Below are 17,981 nucleotides of genomic sequence, written 5' to 3'. Positions count from 1 at the left end.
TCATTTGATCCTTCAGGCTGCCGAATTATTTGCTGATCGCAAATTGACGTGCATAGCTCAAAATTCTGAACACTTTATCATGTTTCAAATTGATCACCTGCGTTTTTTAGACAGTTACAAATTTTTGAATACCAGCTTGCAAACATTGGCAAACAACTTGAGAAGTAAAGGTCAAGAGGAATTTGTCTATGTGGCAAAGAACTATCCCGAACATGTGACTTTGTTGACACAAAAACTACCGTACTGTTACGAACACGTAAACACATTTGAAAAATTAGACCAAACAGAATTTCCGAGTCGTGATGACTTTTATTCCTCTTTAAGTGAAGATACCATTTCGGAAGAAGAATATGCCTTTGCTCAACACATTTGGCAGACTTTCAAAATCACATCCGTGAGAGAATTCATGGAACTGTACGTTGCTGTTGACACTTTGATTCTAACCGATGTGTTTGAAGCATTTCGCGACATGTGTCTGAGCTACTACAAACTCGATCCGTGTCAATACTACACCCTCCCTGGTATGGCTATGGATGCATGTCTCTTGATGACAGGGGTGAAACTAGATCTCATGACCTATCCAGACATGTACAATTTTGTCTCCAATGCGGTAAGAGGGTGTGTGGCTAGTATCAATCATCGATACGCCCAAGCCAACAACGAACACATGTCCGATTTCGACCCATCCAAACCCGAATCCCATCTGATGTATTATGACATTAACAATTTGTATGGCGCCGCCATGAGTTGTCCTTTACCACGAGGCGATTTTGAATGGGTAGATGAAACAGAGGTAGATGCCATTAACTGGATGCAGGTAGACCCCGAAGGCACGGTAGGTTACGTTGTAGAGTGCGATTTGGAATATCCACGTCATCTTCACGCTGCCCATCAGTCCTTGCCCCTCGCTCCCACCAAAGAAAGCATTCCTTTCGACGACTTGTCACTTTATCACCGAAACTTGCTCGCAGAGTTAGGTTTGTTGGGGAAGAAAGATGAGAAGAAGCCACCCACGGGGACCAAACTGTTTTCAACCCTGAAAGACAAAGAGAATTATGTCATTTATTTCGGAACTTTACAGCTATACTTGCGATTGGGTTTGCAACTGACAAAAGTACACAGAGTATTGAAATTTACTCAATCCAAATGGATGAAGCCTTATATTGACTTTAACACACAAAAACGAAAAGAATCCACAGATGACTTTTCGAAAGATTTGTTCAAATTGCTTTCGAATGCTGTGTACAGGAAACAACTACAAAATGTAAGAAATTACAAGCATATTGAATTAATCACCACCGAAGAAAGACTGAGAAGGTTCACGGCAAAATGTAATTTCAAAAGTGTTAATATTTTTTCTGAAAATTTGGTCGTGGTGAGCATGGAGAAAGTGTGTGTGACTCTGAATCAAAATGTGAGCGTTGGATTCACGATCCTGGAGCACGCTAAAAGGCTTCTCTATGATTTCCATTATAATGTCATGTTAAAGGAGTACACTAGCGATCAGGTCAGGGTCCTCATGACAGACACAGATAGTTTGTTTTATCAAATTTGGTCCCCTGCGGGTACTGCTCTTCGCGATCCTCAAGAGTTCATGTTAGCGAACCTCCACCTCTTTGACACTTCAAACTACTCGAAAGACCACTCGCTTTATTCCATGGAAAGACACAAGGTCATTGGCTTGATGAAAAATGAAGTAGGTGGTAAGACAATCAGAGAGTTTGTTGGACTTCGACCCAAGAACTATAGTTTCATTTTTGACAAAACTCCCAGTGAACAGGTCGAGAAGCGCACTGCCAAAGGTGTTCAAAAAAACTTTGTCAAAAAACATCTTCGTCACCAGATGTACAAAGACTGTCTTTTCAAACACCAACAAAATATGTCCACTTATCATCAGATTCGATCAATTCACAATACGCTTTACACAGACAAAGTGACAAAAATAGCCTTGACTCCTCAGGATGATAAGCGATACCTCTTGGCAGATGGTATTACATCACGACCGTATGGATTCAAACCTCTTTAGAACTTTTTCGATACATTTCCAATATTTTTTCAGAAAATTCCTTTAAAGAACAAAAAAATAAATACATAAAATCCCTAACTCTAAGTAGATTAAGAGTCTAGCAAACATGGATGATACCACGAACCTCGAACACCCTGCATTCCTGATATGTGAAAAGGTATTTCTTACAACATTAGTTATCTATTTGAACAACAACGTTAATAAATAATGCAAGAAAAAAATATATATACAAGTGTTTATTATAAAGTAACAATCCTAACAAATTTATTCACCTATTTCTTTTTTTATATCTTTTTTATTTTATTGTTTGCTTTTTATAGGATGAGTAGAAATCTGAGATACCGCTACAGGGTGACTGGAAGAAATGGACAATTAGTGAGACAAGGAAGAACACTACGAGGGAGTCCTCTTGCAGCCTGTCTTGCCGGGGTTAGACATCTCGAGATGACACTGAGACGTCAACTGTCCACACCAACGGTCAGAGCGGAAGCATACCACTCACCCTTCACCATAACCACCCAAGAGGTCACCGTGGAACAACGAGCTGCAGCAGCAGCAGCAGCAGTAACATGTGATAATACTGGTGCTAACACAATTGTCACTAGACTGTTATTCGATTGTGTGCTCGAATCCGCATATCTGGATGAACTTCAAGAGAAGGTTCATCAGTTGTGTAACAGACATTGTTATGGGTGTGAAACTGACCATCCATCACAGGTTCATCACCCATGTCTAATGATGGACGATGATGAGCGAGTTGAATGTTATTTCGATGAAGCATTGGCGGAAATGCCACATCAGACCATTCTCGCAAGCGCTAGAGAGCGAATGAAACCAACCGCACTTCAAATTGAGGGGATCGCTCAGTATGAAAATATTGACTATCTGAACAAACATTTCTTCACATCCACTAGAAAAGAAGAACTGAGAGTCAGACTTAAAGAGAAAATGAAGGAAACTTAGAGTGTGTTCACTATTATGTTAACTATTTTGTACTCATCTGCATGTGTGTGTTGATGATATTAATCATGAGTGTAAAAAGTATTTTGTCAACAAGATATTCAGCTCATTGTATAATTTTCGAAACAAAAACAAAAAATACATCAATAAAGTATGTTTTTATATCCAATTTCTTGTTGGTGTATGTCATTCCTTGTGTTATGAACATGATTTCATCATGGATCCAATTATTTATGATTTTAGTAAACACGTGATAAACAAAAAGCCTATCAACCCATGAATTTTCAACCACTTACAGGAACCAACATTGAAATATTCAAAACAATAAAAAAGTGTCAACAGTTACACAGTTAGATCCAATCATTTATGATTTTAGCAAACACGTGATAAACTTGAAACCTATCAACCAGTGAATTTCAAATACGTCAACAACATAACATACACACATACACACGCATTTGCGCCTAAAAGTCATTTCATCGACTAGCCCTTAAAGACAGAAGTTGTGCTTGTAACACGGTGTATCATGTCAGCAAGGTTTGTGCATTTTGTTTTCTTTTTCTCATTTTTGAAAACGAAGAGTGTTTAGCAGTTGAATTGAAGCATTGGTGTCACACAGAGAATGTTATTTGTAAACTAAACATTAGGAGTCTTGGGAGGAGGGAGTTGCAGTGACCTTACCAAGAAGGTGGGACGAGTTGATTTGTTTAGACAAAGGGGAGCTTCCGATAACTTGATAGTTTTCACGATGTAATGTTTACTCATTGTATATGGAGCTAGAGAGATTGGGTGTGTCAATAAATCGTATTGCAGTGGAATTATTTTTATCACAATGTGTCAAACGTATGCTGCTCAAACACTAGCGACCACCTGTCACCCCATTTTTCTGATAAGTTCATAGTTTTATAGACATTAGGTGTACATATTGATCGATACCATGCCATGGTAATATAAAAAGCAATAAACCATGAGTCATGGTTTCATAAGCATGGAAGACACCGTAGAGGCACAACCGCTAGATAGGACTAGGTCTATAGAGTCCTGGAGACTATTTGGTAGAATCGTATCAAAGACAGAAACCGTATTTTTTCTCAAATTTGTATTATCTATATCGTTGTGATTACCTGCATTGTTAACTTATCCCTGGATAAAGAAAACTCAAATGTATGGATAGCATTGTTGGGCAGCTGCTTGGGGTATCTACTTCCTAACCCTAAAATTAAGTCGCGATTGTCACGGTCAGTGTGAAAGATAACTCAACCACTCCAGTTGATATGGCTGTTGACTTTGGAAATGAATCAATCAGAGGAGATTAGTGTTCATGCAAATGAGAAGATCCAATTGGCAGAAAACCGGTGTTCGTCCAGCTCTCATCTTGTGCAGCATCTTGTGCAGATACCATGAGACATACGTGAAATGGTTTGTATTCGGTACAAAACTATGAATAATATCATTTTAACCAGTTGGAAATTGATAAAAAAAGAAAAAAAAAAAGGGACGTCAAGATGATCCTGAGCGTGTTCATGAACTTTTCTACACTTCGGAAGCATATATATTTTTATTATATAAACAGTGATGATCGAGCACCTTCTACACTTGTCTGATGAGAGTCCTGAAAGAGTCCATCATAACGCAATCCAATGAATGGTTCCAAGACAGACGTGAATGTTTGAAGGATGCGAAGAGAAAATTTCAGGACGAACACAAAGCTACCCAACGAGTGATCGTAAAAAAGTCCAGGAAAGTGGCTGCTGTGTGTGCAGACGAAGTGGTCATGGTGAATCAACTAAAACATGCAGAGGCACTTCTGACTTTGTGTTACAGTTTCGAGGTCACGAAGATCGTGAGACGACTTTCGTGGGAACTGTGTTTTGGGTGCATGTTTGACGAAGAACTAGTCCATACTTGTCGCGACCTGTCAGAACAGGAGCAAGTGGACAAGTACTTTAACGCTGCCATGACCGAGGTGAACGATGATCACGTGATTGACAGATGGATGAACTTGCTAACTGATGACTCATCCTTGAACACGGTCACTGCTTTCAGTTTGGTTCCCTTTCAGTGCAAAGATTATCGTGACTCACAGTTTAAAACCACGGAATGGGTTCATGATTTGAAATCGCGTGTGCATAAGATGTTATTTTTGGAAAACAGATTTAAAACGGACAAATGTTGATACATATGAATCTTCCTATAGGTAAAAAGACTTTCAAAATGATGTATGTCTGATGTATAGCAAGAGAATGCTTAAGAGTCAATAAACTACACATGTATAGTCTTTGCTGTTGTGTTATATATGATTATATATGTTTATATATATTTACCCTTTGCCATGTCTTGTCGCAGTCCATCATGAGTTCTCAACGGAGGAACAAGACATCCATAAGGAGGCACGAGAAAGCATTATCGGAGTATTATTATAACCCCACCAAACCAGGGGCTTATTATGGACCCTCCAAACTACGCGATGTGTTAAAGGCGAACAGACCAGCCAACGTTAAACTAAGAAAGGTCAAGTGGTTTGTCAAGAACCAAGATGCTTACAGTTTACACAAACCAGTCAGGCATAAATTCCAACGCATGAGAGTGAGGGTTAATTCCGTCAATGAGATGTTTGACTTAGACCTCGCCGATCTTTCACGCTACAGCAAAGTGAATCAGGGTGTACGTTATTTGCTTGTGGCTATTGACATACTAAGTAGGTATGCATTTGTTTTTCCCCTGTCAAACAAAAGGCCCGAATCTGTCTTGAGTGCTTTCAAACAAATCCTCAAGCAACGACGTCCTAGGAAAGTGCGAGTGGACGGCGGAAGTGAATTTAAGGGTGTATTCAAGACGTTTTTGCAAAAACAAAAGATAAAACTCACCACAGCCTGCAATGAAAACATAAAAAGTAATTACGTGGAACGTTTTAACAGGATGCTGAAATCGTTGATCACGCGGTACATGACCCGTAATAACACCAAACATTATCTGGACGCTCTATCGGGTTTAGTGAACAACTACAATCATACCCCACATTCGTCTTTACCCCAACTCTCTCCAGCACGCGTCAATAAAACTAAACCAAACCTGAAGAGGTTTTCAATTCTTCGAAGAGAGTCGTCCTTGGGGTACATATTATGCATTTTCCAAGCTGAAAATGTCCTGTGACAGTTGTATCAATGTTTTTTGAATAAAAAGATTGTACAATAAATAAACTTTTTTATTTATTATAGGGCCCCCACCTACGGAGTTACCTCCCGTTGCGCATACGCACCAACTGGGTAAGCTCCTAGGCCCGTATCATCATTCCTTCTGCTGAATATATCAGTGAACAGAATTGCGGGGAGGCGGGAGGCCCTACCCCAAGGACGACTCTCTTCGAAGAATTGAAAACCTCTTCAGGTTTGGTTAATTCTTCTTCATAGAGATCGTCCTTGGGGTACATATTATGCATAAACACAGACTCCCAAAGACCGGAGGCCAGGGAGGAGGGAATTCTGTCCAAGCACACACAAAATATAGCGATCGTATCATGGAAAAAAATTGAACAGACGCCATAACACTCACCTGTCACTTGTCCCAGTTGCGCTTCCGCGAGAGGCATTATGGGAGGGGAACTGACAGGGAGGATTTGTGCTCAAAGACGACCTCCATACGTTTAGCATAGGCAATCGCACATGGTACGAATGTCAACAAAACCCCACCCACCACGTGTCGATTAGTGAGCACCGTAGGGGGGAATGTCAATACCGCTCACAATCGACTAATTACTCCGGAGAGAATCGAAAGGGGATAGTTAGCTCACAGTAGCAGACATGTCAATAACACTCAATTATTGTACAGCAGCGTCAATAAACAAACCAATAAACCAAGACTCACTCGGTCAGGGTGGCAGGACACTGTCCACTGGAGAGAACAGAACGGCCAAAGCTCGCACGATTACGGGAATGTGTATCGAGCTGATAGTGCCGTATAAACGTGCTTGGCCGGCTCCAAATAGCGGCAGAGCAGATCTCTTCAATGGGGAGTGCCGATGCAAAAGCTTTTGATGCGGCTACTGCCCTGACCGAGTGAGCCTTCAACCCCTCATGGGGAGGCTTGCCCTTAGCCTGATAAGCGGCACAAATACACGAAACTAGCCAGCGAGACAAAGTCTGCTTGCTCGCTGGCACACCAGCCTTCCCGCCACCGTAACAACAGAACAGCTGGGTACCCGTACGGATTCCCTGCGTTCGTTTGATATAGACTTTGAGCGTCTTACGGACATCCAACGGGTGAGTGCTCGTAGGAGTGGTCCCCGATGTGGAAGGCTGGGTAAGAGTGGGAAGTTCGATAGGAGCTGTCACATGGAAAGCGTGATCGACCTTCGGGCGGTAAGTATCCGGGAGGCGAATGCTGACACGATCAGTGTGAAACACAGTCAGCGCCGGGTCGGACGACATAGCATGTAAATCGCCGACCCTACGTCCAGATGTTACCGCCACCAGAAAAACAGCCTTCCAAGTTAACAACTGAATGGAAATAGCCGATAGGTGTGAGAAAGTTGGACCGGACAGCCAATCGAGCACAATTGACAAATCCCAAGGTGGACTGGTTCGCCTGAGAGCAGGTCGAACCCGTTCCGCGCCAGCGAGAAAGCGCTGTACGAGAGGGTGCTGCCCCAGAAGAGCACCATCGACAGGGGTGTGAAAAGTGGAAATAGCGGTGGAGTAGCCACGAATGGTCGAAGCCGCCAGGCCTTCTTCCAAACGAGCTTGCAAAAACTCCAATACTCGGACTAAATCCGCAGAAAAGGGATCTGCAATCCCCCCTATCTGAACACCAGCGCGCATAGCGGGACCACCTATCCTCATACTGAACGTTTGTCGAATCCCGCCTCGAAGCCAGAATTGTGTCTGCAACTGCTGCAGGAATTCCGCGTGCCTCGAGGCTAGACCTGACAGAGGCCAAGCCACCCACTGAATCCGTGGATTTGGGTGGGGCGCTCCGTTCTGAGTGAGAATGTCCGGTCGTAAAGGTAATAGAACAGGAGGCTGAGCCAGAAACCTGAGAATTACCGGAAACCAGCTCTGTGACGGCCAAAGCGGTGCCAGTAGCACAAGCAGCCGAGCTGGCTGGGTGGACAGCTGTGAAAGGACACGGGGAATGTGTGGTAATGGCGGGAACGCCCAGAGCACTTTGCCCGTCCAATCAAGCAGGAAGGCGTCGGCAGCCAACGCCCCTGGGTCTGGTATTCGAGAGCAGAACACGGGTGTCTGATGCGTCCCGCCGGACGCAAACAGATCCACCTGGAACGACCCGTACAACTGGGAGATTACTCTGAAAATCTGCCTGTCGAGCATCCACTCGTGCGGGGCCAGGATCCGGCGAGAGAGCGCGTCTGCTCGCACGTTCTCCAGCCCCGGGAGATAAACAGGGAGTACCTGACAATCGCACTGGTCGCACCAGAGGAGAAAGTCCCACGCCTCCCGGAGGAGCGCTGGGGACACCGTGCCGCCCTGCTTCAGGATGTACGACATGGCCGTCTGGTTGTCCAACTGAAGACGGACTACCTGGCCACGGACATGCTCTCTGAAGCGCTCGAAAACCAACCGCACAGCTCTCAGTTCCAACACGTTGATGTGAAGGTGGGCTTCGGCTTCGGACCAGAGTCCGGACGCCGACAGACTGCCCAGAACACACCCCCAGCCCGTGAGGGACACATCGGTCTGAACCGTGAGAGCTGGCGTCGGGATTTCCAAGGGGAACCCCCTGGTGAGATTCCCGACATTTGTCCACCACTGAAGGTGAGGTGTCAACAACTTGGGGACTGTGAGACTGCGCTCCAGATCCTCCGTGTGAGCCCACAGCCGAGCCAAAGCTTGCTGTATAGGGCGCATCCTCAACCGCGCCTGCCACACTACAGAGATCGTCGCCGCCATATGGCCCAGTAGACGGAGCCAAGTCCGTGCTGGTGCCTGGGGCTGGGAGAGGAACGAAGAGACCATCTCCCGAACTCTGGTGATCCGGTCGGGCGACAAGGAAACGAGATCCTTGTTCGTTTGGAATCGCGCCCCAAGAAAAACCAAGTCCTGGGTGGGTACCAGGTCGGATTTCTTGAGGTTGATGATCCACCCCAGTCGAATTAGAATGTCTATCACGGTGTGAGTAGCATCTAGACTCGCTGGCTGTGTTAGTGCTCCGAGCAACCAGTCGTCGAGGTAAGGGTAACAACGCCTTCCTTGCGAGCCAGCGAGGGTAGCCAGGACTAACATGAGCTTGGTGAACACCCTTGGGGCAGTCGATATGCCGAAGGGGAGCACCCTGAATTGGTAACACATCCCATCATAAGAGAACCGAAGGTACTGCTTGAACGATTGATGTATGGGCACATGCAGATACGCATCCTTTAGGTCGATTGACGTGAGCCAATCGCCGGGCTGAACAGATGAGATCACCGAGCGCAGTGTCTCCATCTTGAAGGATGGTACTTCTAGCATGCGGTTCAACCCCTTGAGGTTGAGAATGGGACGGAACACGCCGTCCTTCTTCGGGACGAGGAAGTACGTGGAGTAAAATCCCGCCTGTTCCTCTCCCGGTGGAATGCGCTCGATTGCGGACTTGTCCAGCAGAGCCTGAACTTCGTCGCGCAATATGTCCGCCCTTGCCTGACATGACGGCACCGGAGTGCGGCGTATGCCGGTGAAGTCGGGCGGACCTCGCTTCCACAGTGGTAAATGGCCGATGCTGTCCCGAGTAGCGGAGCTGACTGGGCGTGACACACGGCTTGAGCGACAGCCTGATGGGTTAATGGGAGGTCGGGGCAGACCTCCCGCGCCCGCGAAAAGGCTGGGAGCTAGTCGAGGACTGCTCCTTGCCCCTACCCTTGGCGGACCTGTTCCTCCGCCTACCCCTACCAAGCGGCCGAAGCCAGCCGGCAGACTCGGGTGTAGGCTGCACCCCGGCGGAGGAAGGTGGAACGGGAGCGCGGGGGCGAGACACCCGCGGGTGCTCCAACAAGGCCTTAGAGTCCTTGAAGGAGGTAGCTGCAGCGGCAGCCTCCCGAATGACCTGCTGTGCCCCTGGAAAGAGGGTCGCTCCCAGACGGAAGGGGAGGGCCAGCAAGGTCTGCTGTGTCGCTGCCGAGTACCGAGACGTCGACAGCCACAGCTTGGGCATCCCCATGACTGCGCACATCACCGTCGACGCAGCGGACCGCAAAGAGTCGCGCGCGAGGTGGGCCTGTACTTCAGATAGCTGACGGAGCAGCACGACATGCGGCGAAACGTCACCAGCATGCCCCTCCGCCTCCAGGGCCGACCTCTGTATCGAGGAGAGGTAGGCCTCATGGACCACCACCCTGACCTGCTGCATTGCGTTCCGGTAGACCTCCTCGTAGGTCCGGTACCCATGCCTCAGGGGGGCGCCCGCGAGGGCAAATGGTGGAGTAACACGCCCTTGCCGAGCAGCCAGAGCTGCTCCGGAGGAAGCCGAGCCTCCCCCCCCAGGGCAACGGAAGTGAAAACACACTCGTCCACGATGGGTACCACGAACAGGGATTCCTCCCCAAGCTGGTATCTCCGTACAGGTTCCGGCAAGCCGAACCGGACACGGGAACCAGACAAGAGGGGATCAACCACGTCCTGTACCAACGAGGGCAGAATGCGGAGCTGCGTCTGCGTAGGCTGCCTAGGGGCAAACGCCTCGCCTGGCAAGCGGAACTCAGCCGAGTCCGAGCTGCCAACAGGCACCGCGGCCTGGGGTAGGACCTCGGCAATTCTTTGCCGGACCTCCCGCAGAGCCGAAGCAAAACGGAAAGCACCGTCATGCCCGAGCCCGAGTCTGAGGCTGGGTCTCCTCTGAAAGAGGACCCGAACCCTGACCCGGTGGGCGGCCTAGCACTAGGAACCACAGAGAGAGAGGAGCAGACAGAGTGCCCCGCATCAGCGCCTGCAAGCGTGCACGGACCCCGGTCCCGAGACGCTGGAGGCACACCAGGCAGAACTGGTGCCTCCGCTCTCATGGGGCGGGAGGGCGCAGGGATCGGAACCCCAGGAATACTCAACGGTCCCTGCGCCAACTCCGAGAGGGGGACTGGGAGCACCTCCCCCTCCGGGGAAGCTGAGGCGTCCGGACCCCAAGCCAGAGGCAACGGGTCTACAGACGCCTCAAGGCTGAGGGATCGAGCCGAGCCCGGCGATCCCACCCCCTGACTCTCCGCCCCCAGTCCAGAGTGAGCGAGGAACTCCTGTCGGAGCCCTCCAACAGACTCACGGACGAGGGACTTCACGGAGTCCATATGTTGCTGAAATAATTTATCCATTAATGACATGTCAAACCCACCAGTAGAAGCAGGAGAGGGGGATTGGCCGTGGGATTTTTTTCCCTGACGAGACAGCTTTTGGGCCTTAGACGGGGGGACCTGGGTAAGTTCCCCTCCCGCCTCTCGCATCTCTTTGTAAAAGAGAGTGTCAGCCGCCCTCCTCTTTTGGGCACGGGGGAAAAACCCAAGACAGATTGTACACACTTCGGCGTCATTTTCTCCAGGCAGGCCACACATTGGTCATTCCTGTCGGCCCGTGGAATGCTCTGTCCACAGACCGAACAGGAGGTAAAGGCCTGAAAGCAAACACGCAAGCATGTAGCTAACGGCGTACCAGCAACATATATACACGTAGAAAACATTGAAAAATACGTGAAGGCTACCACGGGAAGTAATAGTTGGTTCAATACGCAATATTACGACCACATGGCACACGAAACTTCCCGCCATGGTAGACCAACGTGTGCGTAAACCACGGGAAAGTTAGCGTAATATAATGAATACAAAGTCACAATTATGAAACAACCAACTGCAAAGCTTTACTGTTCCTTTCATAAGGCAATAAAGACCATACATACAGGTGGTGTAGTCTCAGACATAGTTCTCTTTATCGCAGATAAAGTCAGCGCTGTACGGCACATGGACGTCTGTTCATGGCAGTGACAGCAGAAGGAATGATGATACGGGCCTAGGAGCTTACCCAGTTGGTGCGTATGCGCAACGGGAGGTAACTCCGTAGGTGGGGGCCCTATAATAAATAAAAAAGTTTATTTATTGTACAATCTTTTTATTCAAAAAACATTGATACAACTGTCACAGGACATTTTCAGCTTGGAAAATGCATAATATGTACCCCAAGGACGATCTCTATGAAGAAGAAGAACAAAGTGAAAGTGTGGAACCATATCTATCTGGAACCTTTGAGAAAAGTCAGCAAACCTAAAATCAAGAAATACTTATTTAAAGTAGGTGATCTGGTTCGCATCTCATACCTCAGGAAACCTTTCAGCAAGGAACTCGACCTCAAGTGGACGGAGGAGCTTTTCAAAGTGGCTCGACGTTACAGGAAACAGGGGTTTCCTCAGTACAAACTCAAAGATTTTCACGACGAATCCTTGATAGGGTCTTTTTACACAAACGAGCTTCAGAAGGTTAGCAAAGCAGCGGATGTGCTCTGGCAAGTCGAGAAAGTGCTTAAAAGGAAAAAAAGTCAAGGGGAAGACATACGCTCTGGGTCGGCTGGCCTAAGTCATTCGACTCGTACGTGGAAGAAAGCGAATTGAAAGAAGTGTAATAAAATATGGAGAAGTACGTGTTTCTCAAAAGCTCTGACTCCAAAACGACATCCTTTCCGGATAATACGCCCCATCATTTTCGTGTCAAATTAAATCAAAGGTTAGTATTCGACGGATTCTGGGTGGTATCCTTAACGGAGTTGAACTTTGGAAAGGTGGATCTGACTAAGGTCACGGATCATTACGTAGACGTGTTATGAACCTGTGTGACAGTACATTGGCGGGCGAAACTCAACTGGCTTTATTGAGACGCATCGATTTGAGACAGGGACCTACCTACACGTTTGGTACTGAATTTAACATTCGTGTCAAATTGAAAGACACTGACAATATCGAATTGTATTTAAAGTCAGAAAATGCGTCTACAGCTTCATTCTTAATGGCAGAGACCTACGCTACACTTCATTTAAGACGTTATCCTTTTGTGGAGTAAAAAAACAACATGGATTCACGTCCACTGTATTTCCCAGACTACGTCAAGTTTAAACAGTATTTCGATAACAAACAGGCGAGGAAAACATCTCATCTTCTCCATGGGAAAGCAAAAAAGCTGGTGATCCCGGCTCGTCAAGCAGGAACACAACAATAACAACAGCACCGTCTCAACGAAGAAGATACGTCGAACCGACAACAACGCTACACCTTCCAAGACGGCCAAAGCGCTCCAGTGTACTCCCGTGCAAGAAAACGATATCTTCAGTTAAAGACGTCCATTATAGGAACATAGAGCCGTCATGTCACTCATCAATGATAACGAATTGACGAGCTCGTTCCAGAGTCTCTTAATCTGTTCACGCTACCTCCTTATCAGACTAGCATACAGAAACATTATTTCGTGAACGTGCGACCTTTAAGCCAAATCAACGATGCTGCCGCGTTGGAGTTTCAAGTGACTAACTCAGGCCCCGACTACGACGACCTGAGGCGCACCCGTTTGCACGTCAAAGTCAAAGTAACGCAGACCGATGACACGGCCTTGGCAGAGGACGAAAATGTCGCCCCGGTGAACTTGTTTATGCAGTCACTGTTCTCCCAAGTCTCGGTCTACCTGCAGAACCAGCTCGTGTCCAGTACCAACAACCATTACGCCTACAAGAGCATGATGAGGGCCCTGCTGGGATATGGTGCGGAAGCGAAAAACACTCAGTTGGGGACGCAGCTGTTTCCCAAGGATTTTGCCCAGAGGGACGCGGATCTGGAAAGCAGTAACGTCACCGGATCTGTCAATTCGGGAATGTCATTACGTGGCACTTTCATAGCGCAAAGCAAAGAACTCACCATGTCGGGGTCCGTGTACGAGGACATCTTCGACGTCAACCGACTCCTCCCCAACGACGTGGACCTAACTTTGAAAATGTTCAGATCGGAACCCAAATTTTGTTTGATGAGCGACGTGACTGAGCACGAATTCAAAGTTCAACTCTTGGACGCTTATCTGCAGGTGTGCAAGGTCAAAGTCAACCCCGCCTTGATCTTGGCTCACAACACACTTTTCGAAAAATCAAACGCTCTCTACCCATACACCAAAAGCGAAGTCAAAGTGACCAGCATCCCGACCACTCAGCAGATGCACACCATAGACAACGTCAGCAATCCCGTTGCCAACCGATACGTCGTGGGACTGGTGGAAAGTTCGAGTCTGAACGGCAGCTACACTGGCAATCCCTATAATTTCAAGTCGTCCATGGTTAAAAAGATAACGCTGTACATCGACGGAGTCAGTGTACCGGGTCAACCCGCCGAAGCGGACGATGTCTCCTCTTACGTCAACATGCTCGACGGCATGGGACTGTGGAAGGAAGAGAAGGGCAATGCCATCACCAGAAGCGAATTTCTCCTGGGGAGCGCCTTGTTCGTCTTCGACATCGACACAATGTGCGACGAGTCGGAGTACCTGAACTTGGTGAAATCGGGAAGCGTGAGGCTCGAACTGGAATTCAAGTCGGCGCTCACCAGCACGCTGAGTTGCGTCATCTTGACTCAGCGAAATTCCCTCATCGAAATCGACCAAGTCCGCAACATGTTTGTCAAGTAATCACCAGATGATAATGAAAGCTTCACAGCTTCGATGTGCCATACGATGCGACCCGAGTTTACGATCTCGTGTCCTAGGCGTTTTTGCTAAAGACACTCTACCCGTGCTCACGCCTAGCATGCGTGCTAAAGGCGTTGGACTAATTGTCAACACCGAGAACCGTTTACACGAGGGTCGTCACTGGATTGCGATGTTTTTCAAAGGGAGCCAAATCGAATTTTTTGACAGTTTGGCTGAGCAGCCCATTGATAACTATATGAAGTATGAAAATAGTAGCTGCTACACTCGCAATACAAAACAATTACAATCTTCCAAATCGAATATATGTGGTCTGTTTACATTGTACTATCTTTTATGTAAATTCAAAGCCGATTTACGTCTGAATGACATTGTACGACAGTTTGATACGAATGATCATTTCATCAATGATGAATACGTATCCACATTTATTTGTCACTATTTCAGATATTGTGCAGATTCGTGTTTATCGTGTACTAATCAGACATATATGTAATATTAGTGAATATGGTTTTGTGTTTCAAATGCTGTTCATGACACAGTACTGAATTCTGTCCATTATAGTATTGAATATATGTTGTACTCGTGGAAAACATCAATAATAATAATAATAAAAAAATTAGACTAGAAAAATAGCTTTATGTTGTGAATGAAAACACATGGTATAAGTCCATGTGCACGGACCACGATGAGTTCAGTTGTCTCAGGACATTGGTACGGTATAGCCATGGATCACTCTAATGATGGACCTACTGTTGCAGAAAGCTCTTGTTTACTACCGTTTCCAACACCTACAAGTATATCTATCATAGGAGAAAGTTCATCTGGCAAGACCCATTTGGTAAAACGGATGTTGGAACACACCGAGGACATGTTTCAACCACCGCCCAACTCGATCGTGTATTGCTATGCAGTTTGGCAAAATGTGTACAGTGACATGCAACATTCCATCCCCAGCATTCAGTTTCACGACACACTTCCCACAGAAGATGAATTGAGATCCTGGTCTGTTCAGTCGGAAAAACATGTGTTGCTGGTTTTTGATGATTTAATGATGCAGATATGTAAGAATCAACTCATGTTGCACCTGTATACTACTCTCTCTCATCATTTAGGCATCACAGTGATCAATATTCAACAGTCGGCTTATCCCAAAGGCGAATGCAACAGAACCATGTCCTTAAACACTCATTATTTCATTCTTCTCTCTAATCCAAGGTCAGCTCACGAATACAAAATCTTGGCTTCTCAAATGTTCCCCGGACAATCCAAGTATTTCAGAGAATCGTTGAAAGATGCCGTAGAGGGGAAGAAATACAACTATCTACTCATCGATGCATCTCCCTATGCCGACGAGCTCTACGGTCGTTTACGAATGGGGATATTGCCTGGAGATGTGTGCACAGTGTATTTACCAAAATAGCTATATAACGGAACACATCTTGAATAAAGAATCAGTTTGTGATTCGAGTATGGACAAGAAGGTATATCGCAGTGGCTTTACACACCAACAACATCGTCGGAGAGTAGTTTGCTTCAGTGTGAAAAGTGGTATACTAGCAATGTTACAAGCTATCGACGAGCTTTAAGGTGTTGTCAAAACTCGATGTATCAACATTCCTCCTAATCGTTGGGGAGGCACAATCTATTTTGTGATTGAACGGAGTAAAAATTCATCCGCGACAACTTATCAGCCATCTGAACCACGATTGTTTCAAATCCTACATCATGAGCGAACTCGTGGAAAAACACGTGTCTTTTCTACGCACGTTGGAACAGGTCAACACCAAGCAAAGGAAAGCTTTGCTGACACATCTCTCTGGTGAACAATTCAAAGCTATTATCACAATGATATATATCATCCTCTGGCGGTATCATACCCATCTCCGATCCTGATAAAATTTGACTGCGACGATACAAAAAGCTCATTAGGACTCTAGCGAGCAAGACGGTGAGAAGTCGTGAGAAACGTCAGCTACTGGTCTCACATCATACAGTTTTGTGTGTGTGCATAAGAATTTTACTGGCTTACCTGTCGCTCACTCGTCATGACCTAGGCAATGATGCTCCTGTCGAGGGACACCTACAACAGCCTGATGTCCAAACAGGAAGACAACAAGTCATCGATGATGGAGACAGCGACAGTGAGTCAGGAGAGGAATCCGGAACATCAGACGACAGTGCCTCCTCTTCCTACTCAGACAGCGAATGAATCGACAGGCAACATTGCCTCAAGGAACGATGTATGCGATGGGAACCGGAAACCTGTCAACAACAGCAGTGACTTTTTGTTTACAGTTCTTGATCATCTTCTGAAGAACATTAAATCTAAGAGAACTATGGGAAAAGTAATGTCTCTGTTTCTGTTTGTCAAACATAAAGTCGACGCAGGCAACATGACAGTGACGGATAATTTAGAGATTGTGTTGCCAAATGGAAACGTGTTGAAAGATTCAAACCTCACAAAGTTGATTCGATATTCTATTCTTGGTTCCGAGTCTGTGTCAAAAAAGAAAAGACCAACTGGCTATAAGGAGTTTCGTAAATTACTTGTAAGTTTACGTGTGCCCAAACATCTCTTGAGGAATTACAGTAAAACCTCAGAACACCAGAGTGCGAAAAGACTATACATAAAACGCAAACCTGGGCTTGGCATACCTGGAAACCCTAGAAACTTGGAATCTTTGTAAAAGTGTTTAGTTAGTGATAAACAACCATAATGTAATCCTATGTTAATACATATAGATAATAGTAATAAAAAATATTTGTTAACATATCATCATTGTGAGTGTACTGTCATTTGTTTTAGCATGCATCAAACCTGATACCATGATCAGTAAATGTTATGTGTATAAAATACACTGAACCTGTCACGATGCTAGCATTGGTTAACACACGTATCTTAGGACCATCAAGGTACATTTCTCAACATGTACATACATTTTTGGAAGATATCAGACGTAAACGTAATTCATGAAAATTATTCTTGTAACCACAATATATGGTCTCCACATTTTATGCTTACTATTCAAGTTCAAGTAGGTCAACGGTCATGTGGTGATCATAGCTGTCAACCGGAAGTTGGAGGACTCGACGGAAAGTGCCGGAGACAGCCGATCGCCACAGCGAGTTCGTGGAAGCCATCTTGTGAGTATAAATTGCCTGTTTCAGGGGTCTACCTAAAACCGTAGATTTGGGCGCTAATACTTGCAGGGTGCGAGCCACGGCTTACTCCACGGTGATCTAGTAGCATAGTGGACACGGTGATCACTACAGTGGCGCTGTGAACAACGATTCTGAGCGAGGAATTCCATTTTTCTCGCTCGGGGCATCGCTCGCCACTTTTCTGTTTTCCCGCGC

The 17,981-nt window shown here is 46.2% G+C and overlaps 1 long non-coding RNA gene across 1 annotated transcript; it reads right to left on the bottom strand.

Moving 5' to 3' along the window:
• Positions 1–289: 289 nt before the first annotated feature.
• LOC124257690 lies at positions 290–17,447 on the bottom strand. Its single transcript, XR_006893333.1, has 2 exons — positions 16,654–17,447; positions 290–1,036 (listed from the first exon to the last, which is right to left on the bottom strand). It is a non-coding gene; the product is annotated as an uncharacterized LOC124257690 (long non-coding RNA).
• Positions 17,448–17,981: the final 534 nt, after the last annotated feature.

This window comes from Haliotis rubra, unplaced genomic scaffold (assembly GCF_003918875.1).
Source record: "Haliotis rubra isolate DU_JTF1 unplaced genomic scaffold, ASM391887v1 Scf117, whole genome shotgun sequence".
Classification (NCBI taxonomy): Eukaryota; Metazoa; Mollusca; class Gastropoda; order Lepetellida; family Haliotidae; genus Haliotis; species Haliotis rubra.
The sequence above is the reverse complement of the archived record's forward strand: the minus strand, read 5'-3'. Positions and strand labels throughout refer to the sequence as shown.